Consider the following 27,636-nt stretch of genomic DNA (forward strand, 5'->3'; position numbering starts at 1 on the left):
CATTCCCTGATGTTTGATTCCTTTAATGTTACAAAAGATCCAACAAAGCATTTTTTGCACAACCGTCACTAATTATCCTCTACCAACATAATGGCGCATTAATCTACAAATAATTCCCCTTTATGTTGAAAGAAGGAGAAACTTTTTATATTTTAAAACCTACAATGCTTATTTATCAAGAGTTTTGAGGCATTGGAGGAGGTGTTTGTTGTGCCATCATTCATAATCGAAACATAAGAGTTAGAATTTATGCACTCTTTTATTCGTTGCATAAGCAAGTGTAGACATCTCATTTTGCATTTGCAAGATTTAGCAACTCATTAAGAGTGAGAGTTGTTCTACCTTTTTTATTTGCTATGGGAACAAGTGTATACACCCAATTTTGTATTTGCCAGATTTAGTAAGGGATTTTTAGTGTTTCAAGTTTTTAACTTTCACAAGTTAAGAGTTCAACCATCATCTCTCTTGAATTGGAATTTTACCCTAAAAAGTTTCCATGTGACGTCCTCGAAATATTAACACAAAGTCCCATGTTAAATCTTGAGGTACTAGGTTGCGCCTTGAAATTTCGACATGGTTTCCTCTATTTATGTTAGCAGTCCAAGGCATTCAACCTGTTTCACTTAATAAACAATATACATAACATCATGTATAAATATATATACACAAAATAGAATAATAGTGGAAGCATATATATACATATAATAACGTACGATAAATCAAAATGCGAAAGAATAAACAATATACAAGATTCTACTGAAACAACTCACTCTAATAAGAGTCATAACGCTCTATCATAATCTATAATACAACCTGGACTAACTGACACCGCTAGGGGGTATAGTTCCAGTACTTACCAGGTAATGGACTCTGGTCGTCTATCTGACCTATTAGATAATTTTTATTAACGTTACTCTACACTAGTCTCATCAAGTGTAGAACTTGAAACTAAAAAATGAGAAGGAAATGGTAAGTAACAATGGTTATCCAGTAGGAAAGCAAACAATTCATGTCTGTCGACAATAAATTTCAAATAAATCTACCTCGAGATCCGTGAAATAAGATCGCAAATGATTTTATTGATTTTTGATGAAAAGGAGATACAGATCTCAATGTTTCCTCTAATTAATAGTCAACTATAAAATAGTGATGATGTATGTAGCTTTTCTTCTCTCCAGACTTCACACTTTATCGACCGATAATGATATTTTGACGTTGACTTTGCCTTGTGCTTGATCTTCTTTAGAGGCTTCTGTAGATCTTCTTCTCTCCGGGCTTCACGCTTTATCGATTGAGAAGGTTTTCTCAACTTCCGGAGAAGAGTTTTACACTTGATCTTCTCTTTAGTCAGAGTTTGAATCTCTGAAGAACTTTTATTTTGTCTCTGGAGGAGGGCTTGAGAGCTACTTCTTCTTTAGAGGGAGAGCTTCTGTCTTCTTAGAGAAAGTGATCCAAATCCCCTCTCAATGAGAGAGGTCTTTGAATTTATAGACTTAAAGGTAATTTAGCTTCTCAATTATACCTCAACTTAAAAATGCTTAGTTGATATGTTTAAAAGGCTAAATTTGTCCAAATCCAATTTTAAGGATTTTATGGATTATTATTGGGTCAAATTTATTTATTTTGGTATAAAGCCCAATATTTAACATGGATCACTTGGATTTGCTGGATCATGGGCTTTATTTGCGAAAACCCAAAATCCAGACTTGTAAGAGGCACATTCTCGTTTAATGGACTCAATTTTGATTTGAGACCCACTAATAAAATTAGGGATATTTGTTTATAACAATTTGATAAATGCTTCCTTGAAATTTTGATGCCTACAAATGCCCTCTCAAGGATGAGTTGACGGCAACATAGTTGAAGGCGATGCATCCTTGATCTTGTTTGTGAGCGGATAAATGCTTGAATTGAGAGATATTGGCCACGTGATTTCACCTTGCGACCCTTCAATTATCAATAAACAAACACCAAAATATATATATATATATATTTTAGCCAAATATCCCAACTTATATTTAACTATACCTAAGATGTATGATATCAAGCTCCAAAACATCCAAACTCAAAATTGTATTTGAGATGCATGGGATAAAGACCTCACTTCTAGGCTTTCTCATTTATGCAATTGATATGAGGCTTTTGGTTTTAGAGAGATTGAAGTTATCCATCAAATGTACGGTTGAGATGTTAGAAAAACATTTGTTTCAATTGGCTACTATAATCTTGAACAGTGGATGCTTTAACAATGATGACGTGGCCTCATATCTTCTCCAATTATTTCACGGACTTGGGCTTTAAATGTAATGGGCATTAAGTGAACGCAATGACTTAAGTAAGATTTGACTCTTACTAAGGTAGTAAGCTAAGCTTACTATCCCTTTTCTTTTTGTTTTTACCCTTTTTTTTTTTTTACGGTTTTGTGCAAAATCTTTGAGGTAAAACAATTTAAAAAATGGGGTGTCAATAGAGATTTTAACAAATACCAAAATCCAATGGCCTGTGTGGATACACCTCTCCGTGCAAGAGCAAAAGCTCAATCACTCCCCGCAAGAGCAAAAAACCTCTCCGCGGAAGAGCAGGTCTTTGAAGCTTCTCCACAAAGAGCAAAAAACCTCTCCCCGCAAGAGCAAAAACCTCTCCACGCCAAAGCAAAAATCTATCCAAACGTTTGCTAGCTCCCCGCAAGAGCAGAAGTCGTCAAGAAGCTCTATCCAAACGCAGTGCAAATCTCTTTCTCTGCTTTCTTCAAATCGTTCTTGAGTTTTTGACGAAGAACCGACTCTCTCTCTCTCTCGCTCTTGGCCGAACAACTTGAATCGCGGCACCGCGTTGAACTCCTCCATCTCCATCGATTTCGACGATCCTCGGTCATCACGTCTCTATCCCCAAAACCGTGTCCAAGAAGGACTCCTTCTTCCCCAAACCCATCAAACCAGTTTGGTGAAATTCTTTCACTTCTTCTCTAACACAAATATCTGATTTCAAGAAGGATTCATCTTCTATAAATGGAGCACAAGGCTGCTACTTGGTAATGGTTAATCTTTAAAGAGATTTGTAGCAACAACTCGGTTCTTGGACTGCTATGTGCCGGTAGGTACCCTCTTCTTCTTCTTCCTATTTTTTTTTTTTTTAAATTGATAAAACAATCTGAATTTAAAAGCTAATAGGTGATCAGCAAGCGTCAATTTCTTCCAAAATAATCTTCGATTTGCAACGTTAATGGCTCCAAAGATTCAAATATATTTTTTTTATTCAAGCTAAGAAATATATATATATATATATACATATATATTTTTTTTTTGAAATCTTTCCCAATTAAATGATCCCTTGGACCTTGAAAATCGAAGAAATCATCAAGAAACGAAACATTTGACGGTAAAAAAAAACCAATTACCAAAATCTTTCGATAACAACGGTTAATGCGTGTGGGAACTTTTTTTTTTTTGTTTTGGGTGAGATTCCATGAAAAACCATTCTAGAAGTAATATCAAGCCAATTTCTGCAGAAATTATGATGGCAAAAATGTGAAATAGTTGGAACACACCCAACTGTTTGGTCGACAGTCAACGGGTCGAGCCGAATCGGGTCTTAAAATTTTAATCCCAACCTGGTTTATTGATGTCGAGTTCTTTGATTTCCTTTGCACTCTCCTTATCTAACACAAATAGCTGATTTGAGGAAAGATTTATCTCCTATAAGTAGAGTACACGGCTGTTATTGGTGATGGCTAATTATTGAAGATATCCACAGCGACACATCAATTCTTGGAGTGCTGATTTTTTTGAAGGGATTTGCAGCGACAAGTCGACTTCTTGAGCGCTACATGCCTGTAAGTAACCCCTTTTCCTTCTTTTTTTTTGTAAATTTTGTTTTCTTTTGCATAAACAGGGGCTGCTCCACACCTATACACACAGCCACACACGTGATATGTGCACGCACGCATACACTCACTGATCCATTGAACACATGAACACTCTTCCTATATCTTTTCTTCAAATTTCAGAATTTTTTTTAATTCTTCCTTTGTAGCAGCACCATATGTAAAGGGCAACCTTTTTTATTCTGTTCTCTTTAAAATTTATTTCAAAAAAAAAAAGAACAAACAGGGCCATGCCCCTGATCTACTTGTATCGTCCATGCACCTATAACCCCTCCTTTTAATGAGACCTTTTATTACATACTTTCCCGACATCCTTTAAAGCACCACCCCAAGCACGATGTAAATCGGCTAGTATCAATACCTTTAGAATTTTAAGAGGTTTGAATCGATGGTAAAAAAAAAATTCTTGAACCAATCAAAACTTCTTATTCTTTGGTTCTATTTCTTTTCAACAAAACACTTACTAGCATTAGTAAGATTTCAAATCTCCCCAAAGGGTCATTGATCATACATTGTGATCTTCCAAAGCATAATCGAAGTCATATAGAAGTAGAGGACATGCTTGTAAGAACCTAATTTTTTATTTGGGATTACGGTAGTCATCCATTTTTACACCCTTGATGAAGCAAATAACATATTATTATTATTGTTATTGTTTCAAACTCCATGTTTCTAATTCATAGGGCTGCACAAATTTCTTTGATACTTTGCGAACAATTGCACAAGCACAAACTTCTCGAAAAGACAGCTTCAGATTTTGAGTTCATCTTTCTTCGGACAATCATCAAGAATTTGCTTTATAGGTATTTTGGTATTCTTGACGCATGGATTTGCTTTAACATGTTTTTTTATTGCATGCTAAATTGTCGTGATATCACAAGAATTTGTGGTGCACTATTACCTTTGTCGAATGCTCCAAACTTATGATGGGTCAAGCAACTGAACAATAGATTTCTATTTTATTTGATCTGGATAGTTTCCAAAACATCAATTTATCAATAGTGCTCGAGGGCGGATGACACCAACTAGCTAGAAGAATCACGTAATGTAGGATTTGTACATGCTAATTTACCAATTTCTAGAGCATCTATTTGTTAGTCTGCTTAACGGTGGACAATGTTAAATTGTCAAAAGTGTTGCGTGATGAAAGATGTATACGCAAAAGAACTATGCGACGACCTATTTGTCCAGCTAGTTGACTAACCTCTAAAGCAACTGTTCATCAGTAGTGCTTAGGAGTGGACAACGTCAATTGGCTAGAAAAATCAAATGGCGCAAGATTTGTATATGTAGAAGCACCATGCGACGAACAATTTGTCTAATTAGTTGGCCAATCTTTAAAGCAACTGTTTATCAGTAATGCTTAAGAGTGGACAACGTCAACTGGCTAGCAAAATCATAGGATGCAAGATTTATACACGTAGAAGATCCATGCGACGAACTATTTGTCCAGCTAGTTGGCTAACCTCTAAAGCAACTGTTTATCAGTAATGCTTAGGAGTGGATGACGTCAACTAGTTGACAAACATCAATTGGCTAAAAGAATCGCGGTACATAAATTTGTATGCGCAGAAGAACCATGCGACGATATATTTTTCCAGCTAGTTGACCAGTCTCTAAGGTCCATCAGTGGTGCTTAGGAATGAACAGTGTCAACTGCCTTACAGAATCATAAGACTCAAGATTTGTATATGCAGAAGAACCATGCAACGACCTATTTGTCCAGCTAGTTGACCAACCTCTAAAATAACTGTTTATCAGTAAGGCTTAGGAGTGAACAACGTCAACTGACTGACAAACGTCAACTAGCTAGAAGAATCACGAGACTCCAAATTTGTATACACAGTAGAATCATGCGATGAACTATTTGTCTGGCTAGTTAGCCAATCTTTAGCGCAGTTGTTTACCAGTAGTGCTTAAGTGGTGACGATATCAACTGGCTTGCAAAATCATGGGACGCAAGATTTGTATACAAAGAAGAACCACGAGACGAACTATTTGTCCAGCTAGTTGGTCAATCTCTAGCTCAGCTGTTCATCAGTAGTGCTTAAGAGGTGATGATGTCAACTGGCTTGCAGAATCACGGGACACAAGATTTGCATACACAGAAGGGCCATGCGACGAACTATTTATCCAACTAGTTGGCCAATCTCTAGCGCAGCTGTTCATCAGTAGTGCTTAAGAGGTGATGATGTCAACTGGCTAGAAGAACTATGCGAATAATTATTTGTACAATCAATTGGCCAAACTCTAGCGCCAAAGCATTAACGAGCATGATGACTTTTTTTATTATTCATACCCTTATATATCTTTAATCAATGCGACCCTCGTACTTAATGAGACATGTTATTTATTATTTATTTATTTATTTATTTTTGAATGTGTGTTCAATCCCCCCTTTTTTTTCCGTAGAGATGGCTAGGGACATTCTTTCCAAAGGTCCAAGGAACAAGAATCACTCCAAACAGAGCTTATCACGTGAAGGTTGGGTAGATGATTCTACAGATTCTTCTCAAAAAGGAAAATGACTTTGTTTTTCTCCATGTTATGATAACCGATCATTCAAGAAAAGGGAACATTTCATCTGTGGAGCTGAAGCTTGTTGTGCATATACCGATGACTGGTTTTTTGAAGGTGCAAGATACAGAAAGGGACACATCACTTGATATGACAAGTTTAAGTGAATATCCTCCAACAGCTGACTTACTCCCTGGAGATGAGATTGATACGAAATGTTAACCATCTATGTCATCCTCCACATCATGACCAAACTCGCAATTGTCCACGGGCTGTTTTGGCACAGAAAATCATGCAACGTTTTACTCAATGGGGTTCAGATATTGAATTTCGAGATGACATTTGATATCTCAATGGCTTTTAGGACTGGAGCTTGGATGTAAGCCATAAACTGCAGAGCAAAAAGTCGATAGCTTCCCTTTGTGAAGCTATATTTGTAGCTAGTAAGGAGTACAGTCGTTCTAACGGCATGTATCGAGCTTTATGTGAGTTTTGATGTCCCGAGACTAACATGTTTGTGATGGGTCGTGGGGAAGTTGGCATTTCTTTATGGGAAATGCAGAAGATTTCTGGGCTTTTTATCATGAGTGAGTATTATGAAGAGGTGGTGCCTAGTTTCGATGAACTCATGGGTTGCAACGGTGTTCCAAGGCTTCCCATTTCTTGCCAATATCTGTTCAAGGCATATGCTTTACTGATTTTTGAAAAAAGGAGTGATTGTGTTAGTCATAGTGAATGGCTTGATTTCTGGTACACTAAAGCTGAACGAATTTCTAATCCTCGCTTGACGGTAGAGTACAAAGAAATGACAAAATCATTTTACTTTGATCGTAGTGGCCGTTAGCATCCCAGAACAAAATTACGAAGACCTTTTTCTTCTCGAGTTACTTTGGTTAAAATAGGTCATAAAGAGGAAGAAAATTCATTTATCAAGCTCAGTTTTTTTGCAAATCAGAATATTGAAGATGAAGATATGATAGCTGCATACCTCTCATTGTGGTTGTGTCGTTTTGTTCTCCCATGTGAGAATGGTGATGTTATTTGTCCAGGTACTTTCAAGGTAGTAGCATTGATGGCTCGAGGTACTACGTTCAGCTTGGTACCTCCACTTCTGTGTTGTTTGTTCAAAGGTCTAACTCAAACCTATTGGGATATGAAAACACAGAAAGTTGTAGGTGCTTCCACGAGTTATTGTCTCATTCATTACTTGTTTGGGTGGGTTGGACTTTATTTTCCTCGGAGAGTATTTTGTAGCATTGATGCTGACTTTGGACCTCCTTATTTGGTTCGCACAGTTGGTGTTTCCAACTCATACTTTTATTGGGAAGATAGTGCTAAAGATGTGAGGATCTGATTATCACCATGGATTCTAGTGATTTTAAATGGCATCCTGAGGAGATTTGGCCGCCAAAAGGTCATAGAAGGATACGGACTGATGATGGTGATGATCCTTCTGAAGTTCAAGCTTTCATGATAAGCTGTCGTCCTAAATTTGTTATATTTCGATATGGTAATGTTTGTGAGGTGGAAATGTATAGCCCTCACAAGTATGCTCGCCAACAAGGCTTTCGTCAACGTATCCTTGGAACTCCAATTCCTTTCACAAGATCCGTGGATGGGATATAGTTATGCAGTTTATGGTTGTCTTTGACTCAGACCAAAAGTCGAGTCAACTTTTTTATTCCTCCGAAAGTGTTAGACATGAGCCGACAATTTGATAGGAGTTATAGGGATTGGTGAGTTCAAGACGTAGTGCCTCACTTGGATGCCCTTGATTTTCACTTTCTTGAGGATAGCGTCTCTATTCCGAACTTCAATTTTGATGAAAAGAAAGGAGTTGAAGATCGTGAATCACGTCGTACTTTGCTTGCCACGCAAAAACTTTCTCAAAAAAGAAGAATAGAACATACACATATTGATGAAACGCAACAAGTCATTACGGAGCCTATATTGAAATTGTGTTTCAAAAAAATACTACCAACGCCAGCAACTACTCAAATGGAGTATGCCAACATTCTTGGGGTAGATGTAGAACAAGCTGTTCATAGATCAAGCTCCGTGAATTCTTTGAAGCCTGTTAATTAGATTAAGCCTAAAGACACGAGTGTGACTCCAGATAGGCAAGAAGCTGAAGTTGAGAATGATGTGTCTCCTAGGAAAGGTAATTTTACACACTTTTTCTTTGTTGAAAATTTCACGTTTCTTATGTATATATATATATACATAACTCTTTGTGATTTAATCGTTCTCGCAGAATCATCAACTAATATACACTCCATTGCTAATTTGTTCGTCTTAAAGGATTTTGTAGTCCTCCCTACCTCCTCGAGTATGGGAGATGTTTGGAATGTCAATCATCTTAGTAGGGGGATTTCGAAATTGGTTGATACTGAAAACCCCTCAAAGAGTGATGGGGAGGAGGTTTCTTCATGTCCTAGTCAAAATTCTCGTGGCACTCCATCAACTTCAACTACACATACGGCTCCTATCGCATTGGCGTTACCTACTTCTAATAAGTTGGTTGATTCATCTGTGATTGTTCCGAAGTCGCGTGGAATGCTTATTATTTCTATCCAAACTCGACAAGCTTCCTTGCATGACAGTGATATCGACTTATGCGTTCAACAAACATTACATAGAGCTCGTGATGAATTCCTTTGATTTAGAATTGAATTGACGCTCAATATTGGCTTTTCCAACCTAAGAGAATGGCAATCATTTCATATGCATACCATCATCTTTTCTCTCAAGGATGCTTTCAGAACTGATCCTATGCCTTTTGTGAATTTCTTTGAATCGCTTATAGCTGGAGTAGAAGCGTATCTTTCAAGACGAGAGAAGGTTTTATCATCTTTGTCAACAGATGATAGGGATCTTCAGTTATCTGTCTTAGATCAGGAAGTTTAGCTAAAGTGTCAATCAGTAGATAGTTTACGTATACAACTGACTAAACGAGAAGCTAAGTTAGAAATCGAGTTGACTCAGATCAGAGAAATGAAATCGAGTTGACTCAGATCAGAGAAATGCTACCACAAGTCGCTGCTTCTAAAGAGTTTCTTAATACTCAAGTTCAAGAAGAGGAGGAGGCTCTACTTACTATTGAAGCGGAGTGTACTCGCCTATCTAATGCTCTAATCATTGATGATGATGAAATAGCTGCTTGTGAAGCAGAGAGAGAGTTTTTGAAGAAGAAGTTTTGGAACCTTACTTCTTTATATTAAGTTTATTTATTTATTTATTTTTATTTTTTTTCACTGCATAGGACTTAAGAAATTATAACATTGTTTATTTCATTTGAAATTAATAAAATTCCCTTCTTTCCTTATACAAGTATATTATTTTTTTTATGTGGTTGAACCTGAAGTAACTTTACAGGCTGCCGACGTACCAAAAAAAAAAATTAAGATCAAACCATAACGTAATTCAGATGGATAATACTGTAAGTTTTGCCTAGATCGCCCTCTCGGATTTTCAATCTAACAAACTCAAAATCTTTTTTTTTGTTTTTTTGTGGATCGTTCACAATTTTAACTCATGCGGGTCAGGAGTATCATGTAGTTTAGGCTCGTACGATAATGAGCATTGTCAAACAGTTTAGGTTCGTGCTGGGGAGCATTGTCAAACAGTTTAGGCTCGTGTCGAGGAGCAACATTCTTTTAAGCATAGTATCTTTTTAGGAATTTACCGTTGATTGGACCAAGACGTAATCCTTCTGGTGTTACAAGAAGGTATGCACCATTAGTGTATACTTCTTTCACTACATAAGGCCCATCCCATTTTGGATCAAATTTCTTTCAGAACGGTGTGAGAGGATGATTGGTCGTTGTACAGCTAGAACTAAATAGCCAACTTGAAAAGAATGTGGTCGAACTTTCTTATTGAATGCACGTGACAGACGGGCTTGATAACATTCTAGCCGTTGTTGTGCTTCTAATATCTTTTCATCCAATGCTTCAAGTTCTGCCAGACGTAACTTAGCATTCTCATTGTAGGTCAAACCTTCTTGGATCGTAATCCTTAGGGAATGTATCTGACGTTCCAAAGGGAGAACAACTTCAACTCCATAAACCAATGAGTAAAGTGTGGCTTGTGTGGAGGTGTGGTATGAGGTTCTGTATGCCCATAATGCTTCCCCAATTTGTTCATGCCAACCACTTTTCGATTTTGAAACCACCTTCTCAAGAAGCTTACAAAGAGTTTTGTTGAATGCTTCGGCGAGTCCATTTGCTGCAGTGTTGTACATTGTAGAACATCTCTGCTTAATGTTAAATTTTATGCAGAATTGATCCATCAGTGTATTGCTAAAAGATTTCCCATTATCTGTCATGATATATCGTGGAATGCCGTAACAGAAGACAATATTATTTTTGATAAAGTCGATTACCATTTTTTTTTTGACCTCTCGAAGGGGAACTGTTTCAGCCCACTTAGAAAAGTAATCAGTTGCAACAAGGATATAAAGATGTTGTCTTGAGGATTTTGGGAGTGGTCCAAAGAACATCAAGTCCCCACCTGTCAAAAGGCCAAGATGCGATTGTAGGATGCAATGGCTCTGGTGGTTGACAAATGTAATCCCTATGAAATTGACAAGCTTTACACCTTTTTGCATGGTTTAAAGAATCTTTCACCATAGTAAGCCAGTAAAATCCCATCCTCTTCAGACTATGATGGAGTTTCGGCCCTGATTGATGTGAACCGCACACTCCAGAGTGTACTTCTTCTAAAGAATCTCGAATTTCACCATCTCCGAGACATCTCATTAAGATGTTGTTGAAAGAACGACGATATAACTTATCGTTGAAATATAAAAATCGAGGTGCCCTACGACGTATTTCGATTCTATGTTTTAGGTCTTCTAGCAGCTTCCCATGCTATAAATAGTTAATAAGTGGCTGTCTCCAATTTTTGACTTCAGTTATTTCGACGATGTTTGCTTCGTGCGACTCGCAATTTTCATCTATCAAATGAGGTAGTACCCACTTATGACAGATAGGGATACTCATTATCTCTCCCTCTGGCATAGTCAAACTTGCAGCAAGACTAGCTAAAGCGTCAGCCTGCTTGTTTTCAGTTCTCGGTATATGCCTGATGATGACATCTTCAAACTGACTTATAAGTTGTACAACATAGTAGTGATAAGGCATTAACTCATGCTTTCGAACATCATACTCTGTTGAGAGTTGGTTAATGACAAGTTGTGAGTCCCCATATACATAGAGTTGGTGTAACTTCATCTTTAGCCCGAGTTTTAAACCAATGATCAGAGATTGGTATTCTGCAACATTGTTTGAACATAGTTTTGTCAAGGCAAACGAGAATGACAGTGCTTCATTTTGTGGGAAGATAAAAATTACACCTGCCCCCGCTCCATCTTTTCTAGGAGCCCCATCAAAGAATATTTTCCAAGCTGGAAGTACATCAATAGAGGATACTTCTTCGTCAAGCAAGTCATGAGACAATTCCCATTCAACCGGAATAGGATGATTAGAAAGAAAGTTGGCTAACGCTTGCCCTTTTACAGCCTTTTGAGGGATGTAAATAATCTTGAATTCTAATAAAAAAAAGGGTCCATTTAGTTAGTTTTCCCGACAAGACTGGTTTTGTCATGATTGAGTGGATCAGCTCGCGTAGGGCTGTCAACGGATAGCTATCCGATCGGATAGTGCTCTATCCGAATTCGAATCCGAAAATAAATAATACTATCCGAATTCGAATTCGAATCCGATCGGATATCCTGACAAACATTCGAATTCGAATCCGAAAAAGATATCGGATATCCGATAATATCCGATTCGATAAAAAATCCGACGAAACCCACAGATTTGTTCGAAAAATCACTCCGACCAGTTCAGATCGGAGAGAGAGAGAGAGTATGTACCTGCATGCTCGCTGGCCGGGGAAGACTTGTCGGAGTTCGCATAGTTGAAACGACGAAACCCACAGATTTGTCCGAAAAATCACTCCGACCGGTTCAGCCGTTCAGATCGGAGAGAGAGAGAGAGAGAGAATGCGTACCTTATACTCGCCGGCCGGAGAAGATAGTGGTCGAAGTTCGATCGAAACCAGCTGTGTCGTTTGGTTCTTTACGGCTAAGGTGGGTTAGATTGAGAAGACGAAGTTTTAAGATAAATTTTCGTTGTATGTAACGAATACATAACACATATATACATATAGAAACGTTTTGTTGTAAAACATAAATACATGACATGTAGTGTTATCGGAGCGGATATTATCGAATCGGATATCGCAATATCCGAATTCGTATCCGAAATTCATTCGAATGTTAGAATGACATCCGAATCCGATATCCGATATCCGAAATTTTCGAATAATATCCGAATTTTCGAATTCGAATTCGGATTTCGGCTATCCATTGACACCCTTAAGCTCGCGCAGTGAGTCGAATTGTGTGTGATAACATGTAATGTTGGAGTTTCTTTGTGGCAAAGATGAGCGCTAAACATGTCTTCTCGATTGGTGAATAGTTTACTTCCGTTCCAACAAGAGTTCGACTCAAGTAGTAAAGTGCACCTTCTTTTCCTTTGGCATTTTCTTGAGCCAACAATGTTCCTATTGACATTTCTTGCGCAATAATATAGAGAATCAGTGGCTTCTCGGGAATTAGGTCAGAAAGAACAGGAGGCTTGAGAAGATACTCATTGATACTTTTCAGAGCATTTTCACAAGTTTCATCCCATTCAAATGATGTATCTTTCTTCATCAATCGACTGAAGGGATGACAACGCCCAGCTAAGTTTGAGATGAATCTACGAATGTAAGCAAGTCGACCTTGTAAACTTTTGAGTTCATGAATGTTCTTTGGTGCTGGCATTTTTTGGATAGCTTCAATTTTATTTCGATCGATTTCAATACTGCGATGCCGAACCACGAATCTTAAAAATTTACCCGAGGTAACTCCAAAACTACATTTTAATGGATTCATCTTGAGCTGATACCGTCACAATCTGTTGAAGGTATCACGTAGATGTTGTAAGTGATCTTCCCTTTTCTTAGACTTTACTACTAGGTCGTCAACGTAACTTTCAACCTTGTCATGTAGCATGTCATCAAAGATTTTCTACATAGCTCGTTGGTAAGTGGCACCAGTATTCTTAAGTTCAAAAGGCATAACTTTGTAATAATATATACCTTTTGGGGTACGAAAGACTGTAAGCTCCTCGTCTTTTGGTAACATTCGAATTTGATTATAGCATGAAGATCTATCCATGAATGATAAAGCTTCATGTCCTGTAGTTGCATCAACCATAAGTTCTATGATTAGAAGCGAAAAATCATATTTTGGACACGCATTATTCAAGTCGCGAAAATCTACACACACTCGAATCTGTCCATTCTTCTTTCTTACCAGAACTATATTGGAAATCCAGGTTGGATACTTTACTTCTCGGATGAAGCTAACTTCTATCAACTTGTTGACCTCTGTTTCAATCTGTGGTACCAACTCTGGTCGAAAATGACGTTGTGCCTATTTTATTGGGCAAACTCCGTGTTTAACCGCGAGCTGATGAATAGTGATTTTCGAGTCAAGTCCTGGCATTTCTTTGTAAGTCCAAGCAAATATATTTTTGTATTCTTGCAGCAACTTGAGGTACTTGAATTCTTCACGCTGGTTCAGAAGAGTACTGAGGAACGTGGGTCATGGCTCTTCAACTGTCCCAAGATTTATTTCTTTCAAGTCGTCGACAGTAGCTTGTCCACCTTCTTCAAAGACCGGTGGAACATTTTCGAGTTCTTCATCTGACGACGTAGAACCTTCTTTAGGGAATTCTTCAATGGTAATATGATTTATAGAAACAATATCTTCAGAATTGTCTGTTCCAATAGTTGAAGCTTGGTTGTTGTTCGTTTGGTTTGTGAGGATGATAGTGCGTCGCTTCACAACCAATGCATCTGATATCGAGACCTTTAAAGCTTTTTGTTGTTTCATACGAGATGGAATAGTGTTATGCAAGCCACTACTATCTTTATGTTCCACATGTTTATTTATTTGCTTAGGTTGACGTCGCGATTCTTTTCGTATTTTTACTCCAACATTTTGACCAAGTCTAGATAGAGCAGACACACGAGGTTTATGAATTTGTACATCATGATGATCATCTAAAGCACCTAATCGGTTAAATACCGACGTGGTCGAGATGTGGCCACCAATTCGATCAAAGACCGATGTTCGTGGAACTGGTGTTTCTTTTACAGACTCATCGATGACTTCTACTGTAGTATGTTGTGAAAAAGCCATCTTCATCTTAGAAATTTTGATTGGAGCCTCTGGCGTATACCCTAGCACTGCTCGTGTGAATGAAACTCTTTCTCCAGCTTGAATGAGTTTGACTTGTGTTGCAGTTAAACCATGAATTTGATCAGTTTGTGGTAATTCACCCAACCGCATAGGTTCACCTTTTCCATAATCGGCAATCTTGAATAACTTTGAAGTTTTAGGACCAAACCAACTTTTGGATTCTATTTTTGCAAGGTTGTTTTCATGGTTCTTCGGGATTGACGTAGTTGAGACAACGTTTTCCACCGGTGTCTTTACTATGTAAGATTTTTAGGTGTAACTGAAAAGGTTAACTCTTCTTTCAATGTCTCCAATTCGATTTTAGAGATAGAAGGCTTGGTCTTTGAAGAAATCTCTTCGAACGGTGATTGTCCCAGCTTCTGTCTCGATTGCGGCACGTAACGAAGCATTGGGGTTGGCAACACAATTGTGGATGACGTGTCCACCATTGATTGACCCATCTTGATCTGTCGAGTTTCTAGTTCTTGTTTCTTACTACGTTCTTTCTGAAGTAGAGGACCAGGAGAAATCTCATCGGCATCATTCATAGTATGCTTTCCTTTGTCGGGTTTTTACTTACTAGAAGGAAGTACCGAAATTGCAAGTGCTTCTTGAACGACGTCCCCTCCAAAATAAAATTTCGCATCTGCAAAATGTGTTTCTGCCTTATCAAACGGTTGATCTTCGGCTATTATATGTTTCTGCACACCATCTTGGTAATACTTGAAGCATTGATGTAACGTGGATGGTACTACTCCAATTTCATGTAGCCATGGTCGATCGAGAAGCAAGTGATATGAAGTTTTACAATCAATCATGTGGAAGAGCGCTGTTGACTCCAAATCAGCGATAGAAAGCTTGATTCTTATCATGCTGATAGCTCTCTGACCACCTAAGTTGAAGCCTTGGATCATCAACTTACTGCGAGCAAGTTGATCCGACGAGATCCCAACTTGTTTCATGGTACGAATTGGCATGATATTGATCGTAGAACCACAATCTAGGAGAATTCTTTGAACTTTATTCTCCCTCACATAACCTGTGATGTAAAGCGGCCTATTGTGAAGTCGAGACCCCAATTGAAGATCCTCATCAGTGAAGGTAATTGTGGCCATACACATACTGTCTTGTTGTGGATCTATGTCAGGTTGAACTTTCTATTTTGAATCAGTTGAGCTTTGCTTTGAAGTAAGTTGAACTTTTTGGAATTCACTGGACAAATCCAAGTCGATCTGCAAATATTCTATTTTCGTGGTGCTATTGTCTTTTTCAAGTCGTTGATGTCCATCATTGGAAGTAGTAGGATGTTCTTTGGACCTATCATCAATATTATCTTCTAGCACTTCCGCTTCCACTTGATGACATGACACCGTGCAGATTTCCTTCAAGAGCTTCTTGAGTAAGAATTCTAGAAGAGTAACTGGCACACGGGGCGATTGCTGAAGGATGTCTTCAGGGTCTGTAGGCGAAACTCGGAAAGTCTTCTTCTTTGTTGCTCTCTTTTGTTTCTTTGATCCTGTACTTGATTTTGACTTTCTTCTCCTTCTCTTTGGCTTCGAAATAGAAGGAGTTGGCACATATGTAGGGTGTCTTTTCCGACGAGTGACAACTGTCCACCCTTCTTCATCAACTAAAGCAGACTCTAAGATGTCTGATTTTGAATTTGAAGCCAAATGAGATTGTGGTCCTTGTTGAAGTGAAATGGGAAATGTGATGATTTTTCTTTAATTTGGCCTTGCCCCTAGCGTGGGATAGGCCTTTTCAACATCGAAATGTGCGGATATGAGTTGTGATGATTTAGGTAAAATTTTGGTGATCTGAGGAGATGGAGTCTGCGTAGCATACTGACTTGCCAAGAGTATTGGATCAAAAGATCCAAAAGTGACAGAGGTCATGTTGTAAGTAGCAATATTTTCGACACAGTCAAGTTCAATTTTCTCTTGACGTGCCAAATCCATAATCTTCTCTTTGAAGACAAAGCATTTTTCAATCGGGTAACTAATCACCCTATGATAGCGACAATATTTCGGATCATTGTCGCGACCTACTTCCTTGGGTCGTTTGGACACTGGAAGTTCAATGAGCTTTAATTTCAACAACTCTTCGAACATGCCCAAGACATCAGTATCAGAAAAATGGTATTTTTTTGCCTTAAGCTCTTTGAGAGTTTTTCAAGTTTTTCCTTTTTCTTGTGTTGAATCAGCTCGTGATTGATCTTCTCTTCTTTTACCTGTGATTTTGACAGGTTTACTGGTGGTAGTAGACGCACAGCTATACTTTGTTCCATGTCGTGGGCTCGAGTAGCTAGCTCTTCGAAAGTGTGTTGCTTGATTCCTTTCAAGATGTAAAGGAGTTGCCAGTGCATCCCTTGAACACACATCTCAATAGCAGTAGATTGAGAGAGTCGATCCATGCAGTTGAGAGAAAGATTTCTCCATCACTCAATGTATTTGATAACCGGTTCATCCTTCCTTTGTTTGACGGCGGCAAGTTCCACCATACTCACTGTTCTTCTAGTGTTGTAGAAGCGACCGAGGAACACTCTTTCAAGTTGATCCCAACTATCTATTGAGTTGGGTTCCAAGTCAGTGTACCAATTGAATGCATTGCCGCAGAGGGAGCGAACGAATTGTTTCACCATGAAATCACCGAATGTACCGGCATTGTTGCAAGTTTCGATGAAGTGGGCAATATGCTGCTTTGGATTGTCTTTTCCTTCGAATTGTTGGAATTTTGGTGGTTGATATCCTACCAGAAGACACATTTGTTCAATGTGTTGAGTGTAGGGTTTGGAGTAGACCAATGAGGACTGTGGCATGCCCCCATACTGAGTACGAATGGTGTCGATAATCATTGTTTGCAGTTGTTGAACAGAAAGCGAAACAACAGACCCCTGTGGTGGATCTCGAGTAGCTTTTCGTGAACCAGAATAGTCTGCTTGTTATTCTTCTTCGTGCGGAGCCGTGTATGCTTCAGGGATGAATCTTGAAGGATGTGAGGATTCAACACTTGATTCATTCTCTTTGTCTTTCTGCTCCAAACGGCTGACGAGAGTTGCAATTTGGATGTCTTTGTCTTCCATTGCTTTTGTTAACTTGTTGATGGTGTCTGTTATCTGAGCAACTTGTTCCTCCATCGTTAGCGCTCCAGTTGTCATCACTGCTCTGATGGATGTGTGAGTTTGTGACGGAGAAGTGATCGATAAAGATCTAGACGATCCCTCGCTTGACTTCGAATCAGATCTAGAATCTGACGAGTGGTCTTCTATAACGTCCGCCCACGATTCCTTCGTGGTAAGTACCGATTTTGTGGCACGTTTCTTTGAGTGGTGTTGGAGAGGCTTCACTAGCTTGGATCCACTAGTATTTGTCATTGTTCATGTCACATGATGATCGCGACTAATAACCTGAGCAGATTCAAGATTGGAAGAAAGAATTTTCTTACTTTTCTCAATAGCAGCAGATGCAATAGCGTTGACGTTGCGAGATGCCATCGATGCTTTAGTTGATGTTTTTGCAGTTGACTGAAAGATGAGAGGTTGAGATCGTCCCACTGGGCGTGCCAGAAATTTGTCGACAATAAATTTCAAATAAATCTATCTCGAGATCTATGAAATAAGATCGCAAATGATTTTATTGATTTTTTATGAAAAGGAGATATAGATCTCAATGTTTCCTTTGATTAATAGTCAAATACAAAATAGTGATGATGTATGTAGCTTTTTTTCTCTCTAGGCTTCGTGCTTTATCGGTTGAGAAGGTTTTCTCGGCTTCCGATGAAGAGTCTTACGCTTGATCTTCTCTTTAGTCGGAGTCAGAATCTCTGAAGAACTTTTGCTTTGTCTCTGGAGGAGGGCTTGATAGCTTCTTCTTCTCTAGAGGAGAGCTTCTTTCTTCTCAGAGAAAGTGATCCAGATCCCCTCTCAATGAGAGAGATCTTGAATTTATAGACTTAAAGGTAGTTTAACTTCTCAATTATACTCTAACGTAAAAAAGTTTAATTGATTTGTTGAAAATGCTAAATTTGTCCAAATCCAATTTTAAGGATTTTATGGATTATTATTGGGCCAAATTTATTTATTTGGGTATAAGGCCCAATATTTAATATGGATCACTTGGATTTGCTGGATCATAGGCTTTATTTGCGAAAACCCAAAACCCAGGCTTGTAAGAGGCACATTCTCATTTAATGGATTAAATTTTGATTTGAGGCCCACTAATAAAATTAGGGATATTTATTTATAACAATTTGATAAATGCCTCATTGAAATTTTGATGCCTACACTGTCAATAACCTCTCCTAACATGAATGACTAAGCATTCTGAATCATTTCAATACATGCACAGTTTTACAAGATAAACTATAATTAACTGATACATATAGCCAGTGATGAACAGCTAAACATTTTAAAACTCATATTACATCAATCAGTAGTACTTACTATAATATTTTTTTTGATGCAAATCTAATTAAACAAATGGAAACATTAAACATGCATTTCATTATATATATATCAAAATAAAATCATAGATACATAATACACAATGGTGGAGTAGTTGAATTAGAGAATTAGGATTTATGACTGAATTGCTTCTAGTCGGGACATGATCTTACAATACTTTACTTGCTTTTAGTTCCTGATTTTATGGTCGGTCGATGCAACGTATCACGCTTAATTGACTATTTATCCAGCTCAGTCTGGTTGTTTGACGTGATCATAAGCAATGGGTCTCTTTCCGATGTGTCAGAACGTTTGATTACTATTGATTGTTAGTAATCACTAATTATTCATCTTCATCTATGCCTATCAGGTGTGCATATGATTCTCAATATATAACCCCATTCGTGTACGACTACCTTTACATTACAAGTTCACTAGTAAAGATAAAGAGGAATAAACCCGGATTCCAATTGTGATTCCACTCTCATAAGGTATTAGCTTGGTTGTCCTTATCGTACATCCCAAGATAGTACATTATTCTGGATGATATGATGGACTATCCATTTAGGTATTCGCAAACTCTTTAACAGTATATATATATATATATATATATATATATCATTTCATTGCTTTGGAAACAAATAAGAAATTAATATTATAGAGTTGAGAATGGATATTCAGTTTTCTACCATGTAATTGTGGTCCACTAGCCTAAATTAAATAACAGTACAGAAAAGTAAACCAACGCCTTGTGCTAATAGAAAGTAAATAAACATGGACGTCACCTCGTGACAATATAAAGTAAATTAACCCTGGATATCCGTTCATCAACGTACACATAGCATCACAATATAAAATACAGATATCACCCCTTGGGTGTGATCTTGACATTTTACCATTTCATCCCCCTTTTTAATAGTATTTTCACTTTTCATTTTTCAAGCACAACTTCATTTTTCGATATCCATTAACTCAATATGAATTCATTGAATATTAAATCATTTTTCAAATTTTAAAATTCATTTTTATCATTTAAATAAAAAATTATAAAAATTGGATCAAAATAAGGTACGAAAAGTACACAAAATCAAATTGGCAAAAATAACCTGGTGAAATGTCTTACCCACGTATAATTTGTTATAAAACACAATTAAACACATCAAACATAAGGGTCTTGGCGTGAATTTGAAATAATGAAAAGAATTCTATATTTTTAAAATACATCACACATTTTCGTTAAAAATCTTAAATGCAATTTTCATAATCTACGGTTACTAGTACGAATCATAAGCCCTTACCAATTTCTGTGCAATAGAATTGAAGAATGTGCATGCAAATCAAGATGATCAATACAAAAATCGAGGATGGATCTAAAGTGGAGACGACTGATTTTTGAAGTGGGTCTGATGATTTAAAAGATCTCAACGACGCTATCATTTTCCCCTTCTACAACGGAGAAGAGTTTGGGCTCGAGGTAGATGAAACTTGAGGTTGAAGGGTTGAAATTTCCATTATGTTTTCGACTATTTTCCAATCAAGCGTGAAGAAAGAGAAGAGAAAAAGAAACGGAAATGGTGAGGGTTTATAGAGTTCGACGCTTCGGACATTTTTTTCTTCTTCATCGAGTGTCGAAAGCGTCCCGTTTTCGAAGAAATCGCGACTCTAAGTAGGTTAAAAAATCAATGTTTTCTAAAATTATGGCTACTGGTTTTTGGGTTGGTTTAAGAGACAATCAATAGTGATTTCATTTAAAAATACTTTATATAAGCTGGAGAGATGAAATCGATATTTTCAAAGTTCTTTCGTTTGACGATAACTCGACTTTTTAGATTCCAAAACTTATGAGTGAATGCTCCATTTTATATATATATATATATTTGTTTCAGATCTAATGGAACGATCGAAATCTAAAAGTTCTTATGTTATCAAAAATTCACTTTTTCAACCTGGTTTGACCCAAAAAATCAAAGTTGCTTTCATTTTTTATGATAATTCGACTTTTAGGGCACTGTAAAAATAAGTAAATACTACATTTTCTATAATTTTTTGTTGCGAACCCAATGGTGTGATTGGATTTTAAAAATTCTTACTCTAGCAAAAATTCATTTTTTTTAGCTTGGTATAACCTAAAAATCAAAGATTTTGCAACTTTTCCGTTTAGACTCGCATTTGAGCTGTTTATAGGCTAAAGTATTATTTTCAACCATTTTAAATCCAATGGTGAAGTCAGATTTTATTAAAAATGATCAAAAAATTTATCGAAAGTTTTACATTAAGTCCCATTTTCAAAAAAATTTCAAAATTCCATTATTTGTTTTCCTCGAGATATGAATAAAAAACTCAGGGTATTATATGCCATATAAGCAAAAAGCATATTTACATGCCCAAAATGCCCTTTACCCTGATCTTATACTAAGCCTTTTACTATCGTCCTTTGTAGGTGTAATTATTACATTTTTTTAAATAATATAACATATTTCTCTCACCTCATTGCCATTTTCATTGAAGCTTTCATCGGAATAGTTGAAGAAAATGAAGATGAATGTAAAGAAGATTTCAAATGAAGAAAAGGTTTTAGAAAAAGATTGAAAACACAAATACGGAGAAGAAGTTCAAATGGAAAAAAAGATGTAATTGAAAATGGGAAAGTGCTTTTGTAATAAAGTGTACTTTTGTACCGTAATGTAATTTATTTGTATCGCAACGCATTATCTAATTATATCAAAAATTATAAAGGTGTTGTGTGTATATTGACGTGCCATGCTTAGTCATCACACATCTTTTTAGATGTGAAACGTGTCATTGATACATTACATCAATTTGATATCAATGAAAAAATAGTGGAGTTGTTGTAATAAAAAAGAAGAAGATTTTAGATGAAGAAGAAGTTTCAGAAGAAAATTGAAAGCAAAGATATAAAGAAGAAAAATAGTTCAAACGGAGAAAAAGATATAATTGAGAAATGAGAAAATGCTTTTGTAACGAAGTATATTACCTTTGTATCGTAGTGTAATTTATTTATATTGCAACACATTATCTAATGATATCGAATTTTATAAAGGCATCATGTGTATATCATCATGCAATTTTGTAGAAGTTTTTGTCCTCATCCATGAGTTGTATCATATTTTGTAATTGATATCCATATAATTCTTTCATTTTATATGTAATCAATCACTTTAAGATCGCATTAGGAAGTCTCTAGCTTGAAGAAGCATATCGAAGACAAACTCGTTGAAGATCAAGCTTAAAAAGGTTGGAAAGAATAATGAAGTACCAATTGAGATTGCCACATGCCAGAAAGGAAAATCAGAGAAGGTTAGTGTGTGTGTGTGAGTGTCCATGGTCAGTCGATCGATCCATGTACGGTCGATCGAATACTAAACTCTTAAACCTCTCCATTCTTCTCATTCAGGAGTCTGTACTCGAAAGTTGGGTACCTTCATTTTTGGTCATTCGAGAAACTGAGTCCATTGAATCAATTGAACTTGAAACTAGTGAACTTCTTCTCTTTGCTTACTCAAGCAGGTAAGACTGTTCATTAACCAAACCTGAAAGTCTTAAAGCTCTTGAGTTTGGTCACTTGATTGACCTGGACTTGTTCGGTTGACTGAGCACTTAAATCCCAATTTGCACTATTTTTTTTTGTTTTAACTATCATTTTATCCTAGAAGGACTTTGTCTTTGGTTGTTTTCGAATTTTTTGACTCTTTAGAGAGTCTATCCATAGTTATTAGGGTTTCCCTTTAAACCTTATTCTCCTTTCTCTTTTATAAATAGGAGAGATCTATGAAAGAAGTTAATCAAACAAAAACACAACTAGATCTGAGTTAAGCTCTTGAGTTTTTCCATCCTCATTTTCCTTTCTCTAATTCATTTTGTAGTAATACTATTAGTTAGAGAGAGAGAGAGTTGTTCTTTATTTATATTTTTACAGAGATTTCTCCTAGTGAAGTCTCAGAACATCTCAGGTGAAAATCCTAGGCATAGTATTATGGTAGTCTGCTCACTTTTCTGTTTAAGAGATTGTAATATGAAAGCATTGAATAAAAAGACATAAGCTCAAGTAATTGAGCTTTTCGAAAGTGGAGTTGGGACCGAGGTTGTCTAACCACTATAAATTTGTGCCTCTTGTGTGGTTTGATATTCTCTAAACTCTACTTTATTTATTATTTTGATTGCTTGTATATGTTGTTATTGCTTGATTGGTTCTTTAAGTGTTGTGATAATAAAAAATTGTTAGAAAACCTATTCACCCCACCTCTAGGTGTTCTTTATAGTTATTTCACATTCTTTATGGGGAAATGTGATACTTAACTGTACATTTTTTATTACAACTGTAGTCAATACCAAACTTCGATGAAAATAAACAAAAGTGATAGTGTAAAATAGCTTCCTTTTCTGTTTAAGTAATAAAAGGAGAAATTTTCTTGTCGAATCATAATGTCATTTCACAAAAGCGTTGTGCATCTATAAGATAGTATTGATAAAATTGTTAATCATATTTACTTTTTTTTATATATTTTTACCATGAGGAAGATGAGACAAATGGGTGTAAATTATGGAGGTTGGAGCTAATACCAGAAGTTTCGTTATGTAAAAATGGAGCTTCGTTATTTAATAATGGAGCTTCATTGTTGTTAATCGTATAAAAAAGGAGGGACGAAAAATTATTAATAGCTTAAAGGTGTAAAAATGGAGGAGAAAGCAAAACACTACAATCAAAGTTTCATAGAGAAGGAAGATGCGTGTAAAAATGACGAACTAAGCTTCATTGAGAAATTTTATGTAAAAATGTTTGTACAATTTGCTATGTACTAGATTTTTGGCTTAGGTAACAATTCCCAAGACAAACCTGACAAGGTTGAGGTTAAAATGCCAATTTAAAAGAGTTGGGGCTTGAAGTCCTAACTTGTGAAAATTAGGAGTCCGAAGCACTAAAAGGCCCATTTAGCAACTCGTTTCTCAATTTTGATTGGTTCCTTGTGATGACGAAAGTTTCATAGTCTTTTTTTAACTTCTTTAGATGATTCCTAGGCTTTAGATTGCTTTCCAATGTCCCACAACATTCATAGATATAAAAACAATGTATATAGGTTAAAATTAGACAAAATCTCGAAATTCACCTAACTTTTCAAAAATTAACAAAGTACCTTTGGTTCCAAAATAAACTAAGATAAAATAGGTCATTCCACAAAAAAATGTATTTTTTTTTATAATAACCAAAATTTCCCTGGGGATCCACACCCACTATTCACATGAAAAACTCTAAGACACTTGAAGCCATCATTTTTAATAAATTCTTTGCAAAATATTACTTCTGAAATACTCCAAAATCTTAAGCAACTCATTTCCAAACAAAAAAAATCTATTTAGTTTAGAGGGTAAAATAGTCAATTCTCTCAAATCAATAAATTTTTACCCAAACGCTTGAGTTATCCTCAACAAAACCTCCAATCTAATCTATGCTTTGACATTCACAAAACATGAAAATTTTTCCAAAATTATATTTTAAACCCCAAATTAAAAACTTTCTAAAATAAAAAAGTTAAAGATCTTAACTTTGACCAAGTCAAGTCAAGCATCAATAATTGTTTGATTGACCAAACTCAAAAGCCTTTGAAATTTCCTAAACAACCATTCCTTCTAGGATGTTCACATTACAGTGGTAAGTAGGTTATTTCGTAGAACTTTTAAAAATTAAGTCCAATCAAATAACACTAAATATAAAAAAAATTAAATTTTAAGGCAACCCTCTACATGATGATGGGATCTCACTATTAACAAAAATATAACCTGATCTGTGAGAAATACAAATGTAACATAACAAAAAAAAGTCAAGAAGGAATAAAATCTTTCTAAATTAAAATATCATAGAACTTTTTAAATCTACTAAAAGAACCTTTCTAAAATCAAATAAAATCCTTCTAAATCCGAGTTAAGTAACCTCCTAAATCTCAAATAAAACACTAATGAACAAAACTTGAAGGAATGTGAAGAATATGAGAAAATGATAGTCACCCTTGGAAACCCCATTGGAAACCTCAACTATGTGCAAAATATGAGAAAAGGATAGTTTGGGTATTTAAAATATATTATAATGTGATATGAAACTCATGGACTATTAAGAAAAGAAAAGTTTACTAAATGGACTATTAAGACACCTCCCAAAACTTAAGGATTATATAAAAAAAAACTGTTGTGGCTAGATTCTAATCCATACACAAAAATTGATTATCAAAAATTAATCTCTTCTAATAATAAATGAATCAATTCCAGTAACCAAACTAGAAGAATGTGTATGGAAGCAAATTCAAGTAACAATAAAGAAAGTAGAGAAAGAACACACAACAACAACACAAGATTTGCGTGGTTCATATTCGTTAGTGTTATGTGCAATGGTATAGTAGAAGAAGAACAAAAAAATAAACCTAAGTGGCTGGCAAGTAATGGTCAAATCAATAGAAAGTAGGGAACACTCAAAACTTTGGAAAATAGCTAAGAACAAATTTCAAAAGAATTTAAAATCGATTGGGAGATTTGTTTGATTATGAACTACTAAAAATAGAGAATTAAACTTGAGAAAACTACAACTGAAAGCAAGACATTAGAGAATGTGAATCTACCTAGAACAATAAAGCTTAAGTCTAATTTCAAATCATTTCAAGTCATCTCTTATCTCAATTACTTGGCAACTTAATGCTCTTGGATCAGAAGATAATTCATTGAGGGTCTCTATAGAAGTGTTTTTTGTGATTACCTTGAGATCTCCCATTAGCAATCCGGATGCAATATGGCTCTTGAAAATCGCTCTTGTTCCCTGTTCCACAGAGCCTTCGATGCTTAAGTTAGACTCAAAGAAAATCTTAGCAAATATTAAGTACTAAGGAATTATATTTTTTGCATACCTCAGATGTGGGGATTTTCCCCTATTTATAGAATAAGAAATTTGGCTTTACATGTTTTTTCCCAACATTATCTCCATTTATTTCGGGATGAGAATCATGTAAGATCTTCTCTCTAAGAGTCCCATTTAGTTCTGTCACTCAAATATTGAAATCTCAAGGATTAGACCCCTTCTTGCTCACGGAATTCCGTTCTCCCAACTCATATGGCCTCGGTAAATAATCGAGCGTCTGTTCAGTCACGATTGGAATAATGGGAACAACAAATTCCTTTGATCCTAAATGACACGTGGCTTTATTTCTTATGTTGTAGAATTTATCCCTCCCTAATGCCCCTTCTCAGAAGGTTAGGAATATCCTGGCCTTCTGAGAACTCAATGTCTTACCACCGAGAGGGCAATTCTCAATGTGCGTATTAAATAGCCATCCCATGTGTCTCGCCCTGGTTGGTCTGCAGCCTTGAGCCATCGCCTCTTTACAAGGGCGCATCTACTACTCTCGTTTGGTGACCCCAACAGTTACTTTTCTCCACATGGCGCTTCCGCATTGGCTCAATACGAGGTGTATGGCTATCGGTTGCCTCATTATTTGAACATAATGATAGCAGGGACAACCTATCATGTGCCCTCTATTCTATGTGACCCTGACTGTAGGATGGATTACGTATCTCGAGGATATTTTTCCTATAAATACCATTTCCTTTCTTTTTCATTTTCACTTTGCTCAATTTCTCTATCGAAATACTATTGGCTTGCTTTCTCATACCTTCCTCCGTTCAATTTCTTCAATTGATTTTTCTAACCAATACTTCATTCATCTCTCCTTTTCTTTTCCCTTGTCTCGGTACCTTTCTCAACCTTTTCCTTTTTATCTTTTGTTTAGCCATTTTAGTTTTTTTTTTTTTTTTTTCTGTGATAAATTAAAGAACCATTAGTAAAAATCCTATATCCTTGTAAGGCCTTTTATGGAAGACTTCGGAGATACGTTCTTTGTTCCAGATTTTGTAACTACGGAATAATGCGACTCTCCAGCTCCTAATGAGACCTGGGAAAAGGATTTGACCGTTGTCCTTTAGGGTTAGTTCAAGGTTGGCCTCAGGTTTTCCCTGTCCCCCTTGACTCGAGAGGTCCTAAACTTTACCACAAGCTCCTAGGTAGATGACGGGGAACTTTTACCGTCTGATCTTCATGATCGAGTTGATGAACTCCCGTCTCCCTGAGGGTCAAAACTCGATCTTGTCGTCATTCGAGCCCAGTACAAAGTCTTGAATTCTCTTAAGGGGCCAAGGTTCTTTTGCCTGCTGAAGAGGCAGGGTCGGGAAGTACTGTTCCAGCTCCCCGAGATCGACAAGGAATGGTTCCTTTACCCGGTCAGGCTTACAGGCTCCTGGGAGTATGCCGAGGGGCAATCGACTCCTACCCTTAAAAATCACTACTTCAACGTCGGTAATATATTTATGTATTTTTTGTTCGTTTTATTCTGACCTTTTCTTTTAGTTGTTTGACTACTTATTTATCTTTATTTGATTTCTGTAGGTGTGAAAGATAAGAATCCGCCACTAGTTCTGTAATGACTTGAAAATTTTAATGCGCAT

General features: G+C 36.5%; 1 long non-coding RNA gene across 4 annotated transcripts in view; it reads left to right on the forward strand.

Moving 5' to 3' along the window:
- The first annotated feature begins 2,739 nt into the window (after positions 1 to 2,739).
- LOC147388120 (uncharacterized) overlaps positions 2,740 to 27,636 on the forward strand; it is a 34,309-nt gene continuing 9,412 nt past the window's right edge. Inside the window, exons 1-4 of one of the 4 annotated variants that reach the window (XR_015171287.1) lie at positions 2,741 to 3,093; positions 3,754 to 3,832; positions 4,567 to 4,686; positions 21,646 to 24,004. This is a non-coding gene — a long non-coding RNA (uncharacterized LOC147388120). Of the gene's footprint in view, positions 3,094 to 3,753; positions 3,833 to 4,566; positions 6,286 to 21,645; positions 24,005 to 27,636 lie in introns of those variants that run through there. The other 3 variants (XR_015171286.1, XR_015171288.1, XR_015171285.1) reach the window with 3 other exon arrangements.

Source organism: Akebia trifoliata, chromosome 13, assembly GCF_017979445.1.
Source record: "Akebia trifoliata isolate Shusen 1 chromosome 13, ASM1797944v1, whole genome shotgun sequence".
NCBI classification, from domain to species: domain Eukaryota; kingdom Viridiplantae; phylum Streptophyta; class Magnoliopsida; order Ranunculales; family Lardizabalaceae; genus Akebia; species Akebia trifoliata.